Raw genomic sequence first — 6,829 nt, 5'->3', positions numbered from 1 at the left:
AAAAAAAAAAAAAAACTTCCAAATCCTATTCTCAATCTGTTTTTCTTCTGGACAATGCAATAACACGTAAAAATATAATATGTTAAAGTTAGCATTTGATCAAATTTTTTTGTTTATTTTTTTATTTTTTATAATTAATCTTGTACACAATTAATTGGTTCACATAATTATTGTATTAATGTATAATAAACAGCAATCAATAAATTAATATAATATCTATTTTAATTAATTAATATATTAATTACACATTAAATTACTTATTTGTGTTGTAATCATATTTGTTTTACCTAATTTGGGGTTTAAATATTATATTTTAATTAAGTATACTATTATAAGTTAATCATTTTCTTGTTTTTTATATTTTTCTTATTTTGGGGCACTAACACTGGAAACTGTTTTCCAATGTATATGAACTTGCCCACACTAACACCAAGTTTGAAATTGAATTTCATGTAGAGGAATTAAATGAATTTGAAGCAGGAGATGAAGATGAACTTCAAATTTTAAGTTTGTTGACAACTCCCTTTATAATTCTCATATCCACAGTAACTTCAAAGTCATTATTTAGTGCTGGTGGTAGAGTAATAGACTCATATAGTTCTTCCTTGGTACCAAATACATTTCAAACTTTGATTTGTGGCACTGGTTGGGTTCGGACTCTTCACGGTATAAAGAAAAATCAAAAGGTGAATTTCTTTGATTAATTATTTATTACGATATTTTTTAGTTTTATTTATTAAAATTTTGTTTTATGATTACTGCCTGAGAAGAAGAGTGTAAAGATAATGCTACCAGCTATATGATTTTTCATGTTTTTCTCATCATAGTAATTTTAATATTTTTAATGACATTAAGTAACTACTAGTGGAAGGGTATTTTTTTATCTGACAATAACTAATTTTATTTTTTTTGTTTTTGTCATAGGTGGAGATTTTGCTCAAGCAAGGACGTATATTATTTTCTAACATAAAGAGAAATAACTATAGTTTGTAAATTTATAATGGATTTATAGTTTTTATTTGGGTGATTGTAAATTGATAGTGATATTTCATTTAATTTTGTTGTGTTTGATTATTGTATGGAATTTATTTATAATATTATGCAATATATGAAGTGTTTAGACTATTTTATAGAATATATAAACAATTTATTGGAATGTTTATGGAATGTATAAATAATTTTATGGAGTATTTATGCAAGTATTATATATGTTGATTATGCCCAATTTTATATAGAGATCATGTCGAATTTTATACAGGTATTATATATATAAATTATGCTTAATTTTAAATATGCCCAATCTTATATATGAATTATATATATATATAGATTATGCCCAATTTTATGTAAAATATATGCATAATTTTATATATATATATATTTTATTTGGTATATATGTTTTGAAAAGTTTTAAATGTATGTTGAGGCTCGAGTTCGGCTCGAAGCTCGACTCGAACTCAGTGGGCTCGAACTCGATAACAATTTTAGGCTCAAAATGAAGCTCGGCTCTGCTCGATGCCACCCATTTCACTTCAGTCCATCTTCCTTCGTTTTCCTACGTACTCAAATCTCAAGTAATGCTTCTCCACTAAACTTTATACCCGTTTAGTTGAGATAAATCTCAAGCTAGTTGCTTTTTTCTTTCTCTTTTACTCTTTCACCTTAATGATGGACACTGGCTGACCCTGCGCGCCAAAGTTTGAAGGTCAAATCCGTCGATAAAGATAGGGTACTGCGCCCTTCGTGTCCCACCGAAATTTATATAAACAAAAAGGATAAAGAAAGCTGGCAGTTGACATACAGAGGAAAATGACTGTTCATCACCAACCGGACGACTAAGTTCCTGTGTTATGATTTGGGTTGTTGGCCGCGGAGTGATTTGATTCTTCACATGGTGGTGGATGTAACGGTCATAATGGGTGGGGAGCACTTTTTAGGGAGGAAATTGGGTTTTGTTTGTTTTTGTAGGTCTCCGGAGACAGATCTGCCCATGGCAGGTGTGGTCTAATCATCATATCTTGTTTTTGAAAGCCGAAGTTGCATTCCCTCCTCTTCGATTAACCCCTGATGGACACGAGATTGCATCACAATCCTGCACAATCGAGTACGTTTTGGCCTCAACCATGAGGAAGAAACACTAGTGGACATAAAGATGCTTGGTGAGTAACCACGTATCCACCCACTACTTGTTTGTGCAAATGCCTCTGCGAGCACATGATAAGGACCCAGTCGTCATTCCAAAAATGGGTTGGTTTCTGTAATGGTCTTGAAGTTTTTGAGTAGAGAACTTGACCGACTCAGGATTCTCTCACCCAGCTCACCTCTCTGGAACTTGTCCATATAGAGGGCTCTGCTGCTAGAATAACTGTATGGGTTTGTGGGGACACGGGGAGTGTGGAAGCAGGGAAGGCATGACATAAGCTTTGCCTTGATTGAATTCTGCTTCTTTGTCAAATCATTCCTGCGCATACAAGTCAGATGGCCAGACAAATTGTCAAAGTGGGTCCAAGTCTTGCGACTAATTCCACACCTGGAGTCTAGTTGGTTTCTGCTATGATGAGGTCGTCTGGCTTTAAATTTCTCCAGCCACGCTGGTAAAAGTTAACAGATTAGTTGGGGCCGTTTCTGTAAGGCTTTTTATTGGTTTTGTCCCTCCTTCAGTTGCAATTCTGTTTTGCCTTCAATCAATATGTCTACCACCCCTTTTTGTAAAACAACAAAACATTCAAGTTAATGCAAAATCAAGGCGACAGGTAAACTACTTTTCCTTACCTTTTCCTTGTTTTTTGCTTTTGTTTTTGAAGGAGAAATGGGTTCATTTCTGCATGGAAGTTTCCTCTACACAAATAGGTGTGGCCTCTTTGGTGCTTTCTTTAGATCTTTCAGAGCAGTTCACAATTTGAGGAATGCTGATTAGTAGGGAAGACAACTGATTAATTGTCATTTTATTTGCCTACTTCTGATAAGCAGGGAAAACAGACTGAGTCGACAACAATGCTTATAATATGTTTATCTTCATTTAATATTTTGTGCCTTTCCAACTGCCTTGTTTTAGGTGGTGCGGATTAACTGAGAACACTGATAGTGTCTTTCTCAAGTTGATTTAACTACTTGAATTATGACTCAGTTAGTGCTTAATCTCTTTTCTTTTGTAGATTGGAACCGTATTCGTCAGATGATAATTGGGTCATATGAAGATTTGGTGCTTGGAAAGTCGAGCGTCCTGGGTGTCTGCCATGTGATGAAATAAGAACCCAGCTGCAAGATGCCCGACATGACCTTGCTTTCTCTTCAATGCCATTTGAATGACTCAATTCAGAAAAAAACAGCGATGCCTTGACCAGAATTTCATAATAGAGATGGCGCTCAATTCAGTAAAGGGGTAGCAGAAAGAGACCGTCCCTTTCATGGACTCTTTTGAACAAAAGAAGAGGAACCAAGCATCTGTTGTTGTATTCTAGTCTTTCGACACACAGTAAACTTAGCAAAACACGCACCATTTCTTCATTCTTAGCCGTGAATTCAAGCTTATGAATTCCAAAACGTTTGTCTTTAATGATTGAGGCCACATTCTTTTTGTCTTGTCTTTCACTCTATCACATTTCAGGATTTAACTCACTTAATTAACAGAAGCACTCCTTTTTAAGTCCCATACTCCTTTTTAATAATATTAGCATGTTCATGATACATTTTTATATGCTGTGGAACAAAGGAAAACTTTGCTGTGAGTTTTAAATTAGTGCAGAAGGTGGACTACCTGTCTGAGAATTGAGACCAGGAATCTCAATTGAGAAGCTTTTAATCTTTTAATCTGATTGATGATGTGAACAATAAGCTACTGGCTTTGATTATTTAAAGACCATTTTTGCTCATTAGTTTGAATTAAGGTTGAATTAATTGTTTGAGTCCACTAAATTAATTTTTTCAATGTTGTTAGATTCAATAATTGGATCAAATCTGTTAGCGAAATAATTAATACTGGTTTGGATCTCCCCAGAATATGCTTTCGACAAGTTTAAAAGAACCAACTGCTAAGGGACCATTGGACCAACGCTAAGAGGGAACTACTACCTTGATGGTAGCTATTTGGAAGAACAAATGTTTATTCTAATTTGTTTTTAAAATAATGATATTCAAAATAGCCCCAAATCTTCTTGTCTAAAACAAGGGATCAAGTTACTGTAGCCCAAACTAGATTCTTAAACAAGGTTAATTACTCCCGATTTATAGAGATAACAGATAATACTTATCCGTAATCTCCAAGATAATTCTTATGTTGTATGATAGAGATGACCAATAACTTTTATTATGTAATCTTATCTATCTGTAAAATACAAATACTTGTCTTCATGAATGTAAAGTACAGTGAAATATTTTCTTCCTTTTAATTCTTCTATATGGTATCAGAGCGATCGATCAACAATTTCTCTTCCCATTGTTGAAGATCCGTTGATCCTCTCTAGAACCCCTTTTGGAAATTCCTTTCCTACATCTAGAGTTAGTTGTTCCTCTCTCCATCACCATCGATCATCATTAAAAAAAATCGACGTCATTCGTGGTTCTTGCTGTCACCTCTGGTCAACCAATAACATCATCATCGTTAACATAAGCCAAGTAACTCGCCGAGTCGATTCTCTCTTTCCCCTTTCTATTGCTCGTCGCCAATGTCAATAGTCCACGCCATCGCCGATTTGCCCTCCTTGACACCTACGAGCGTTGACAACGCTCAACATCCTCTCTCTTGTCGTTGATCAGAGGATAGCCACCACCCATAGCTGCTGGCTCGTTGCCACCGTTGCTAGAAACATCCATCGTAGACGGACCCCGAGGACCGCCGTTGCCCTTGCTCATCCTCCTTCCTCCCCGTCACAGACATTCTGGTTTGAGTTTCAACTGATTAATCAAAGAAGGGGATGACAAATGTGCATAACAGTAAAAAAATAAAAGTACATTACTCTCCTCAAGTTCCACTTCGACGAGGTACAACATCTTCTTCTAGGCGGTCTTCCAACTTGTTAACAAGAACTTATTCTTTCCTTTTCATCGGAATTTGTGCTCATGGTTGATGGTCGACATAGCCTCAACCCTACCTCAAACACTACTAGTGGTGTTGTGCACTTGGACACACTGTTCCATAGTGAACTGTCTTTCATCAGATGTATCCACTATTGCTACCACTGCCAGCTCCTTGCTCAATACCTCAATGGCAACCACAAGTACATCTTACAACCACCACCTCTCCTGTTGATTCTACTTGGCCTCTGGATAGTGGCACATCACACCATGTTACTGTCAATTTGAGTAATCCTTCTATTTACACTCCTTATGACGGTACTGACGATATTGTAATTGGCGATGGCACGGGTCTCCCTATTTCTCTACCGGTTCCAAATCTCTCTCTACACTCTCTTGCACATTTTCTTTAAATAATATTATTTATGTTCCTACCATGTAAAAGACTATTATTTCTATATCTCAGTTGTGTCAATCTAATCATACTTCCATTGAGTTTTTACTTATTTTTTTCTTGTGAAGGATCTTCGCACGGGTGCAACATTTTTGCATGGTCAAACTAAGAATGATGTGTACGAGTGGTCGTCACCCTCAACCCTATCTTCACCGTTAGTAGCTTTTTCCTTTGGATCACTCGTTGAATCTAGTTGGTTGCAAATGGATTTTCATACTAAATATCTATTTGATGGCTCTACTGATAGGTACAAGCTCTCTTAGTTGCCAAGGGTTTCACCAGCGCCCTGGGGTTGATTATCATGAAACCTTTAGTCCCGTTGTCAAGTCTACCACTATTCTCACTGTTCTTAGCCTTGCCTTAAGTCGTGACTGGTCGCTTCGACATCTTGATGTCAATAATGCATTTATCCAAGGTACCCTATCTGAGGATGTTTTTATGGCACCATGCACTAGGCTTCATTGATCGTGATCATCCCCACCATGTCTGCAAACTTCACAAGGCTATCTAAGGTCTCAACATGTTCCATGTGCTTGGTATCATGAGTTGCGCCAATTTCTTATCACCTATGGCTTTACCAACTCTCATGCAAATTCCTCTCTATTTATCTTTCACATAGGTAGAATTTTGTTGTATATTCTGGTCTATGTGGATGACATTATTATTACAGGAGACAATGATTAAGATATGACAACGTTCATCCACCTTCTTGTTCAACGATTTTCACTTAAGGATTTTGGCTAATTCACTTACTTTCTTGGAATTGAAGTTGTTTCTCATTCTCAATGATTACTTTTGTCTCAATGCCGATATATTTTTTATCTACTTGCTCACACACGCATGACAAATGCAAAGCCTGTAACTACGCCTCTTGCTACAACATTTACTCTCACACTTCAGTCTGGCACGATACTATCTGATCCTTTTGAATATTAGACTATTGTTGGTACTTCCAATTCTTGTCTCTTATGCATCCTGACATTGCTTATGTGGTAAATAAGTTATCTCGATTTATGCATTGTCCTACTATTGACCACTGGGATGTTGTCAAGGGATTGTTGCACTATCTTTGTGGGACTCTGGATCATGGTATTGGCCTACATCAACAATCTTATTTGCCTCTCCATGCATTCTCTGATGCTCACTGGACAAGAAGCAAGGATGATTTCACTTCCACATGTTCCTATCTTATTTACCTAAGTCATAATCCTATTTCTTGGAGTTCTAAGAAGCAACAAACTGTGGCTCGTTCCTCTACTGAAGCGGAATATCGCTCTGTTGCAATCATTGCAGTTGAAATATGGTGGATCTGCTATCTTCTCACTGAGCTTGGTGTTTTTCTTCTACAACAACTAGTGTTAT

This window comes from Aristolochia californica, unplaced genomic scaffold (genome assembly GCF_029961685.1).
Source record: "Aristolochia californica isolate CCGP_79_NKW_82.1479 unplaced genomic scaffold, dmAriCali1.0.hap1 SCAF_1, whole genome shotgun sequence".
NCBI lineage: Eukaryota > Viridiplantae > Streptophyta > Magnoliopsida > Piperales > Aristolochiaceae > Aristolochia > Aristolochia californica.
This window is presented reverse-complemented; position numbering follows the sequence as displayed.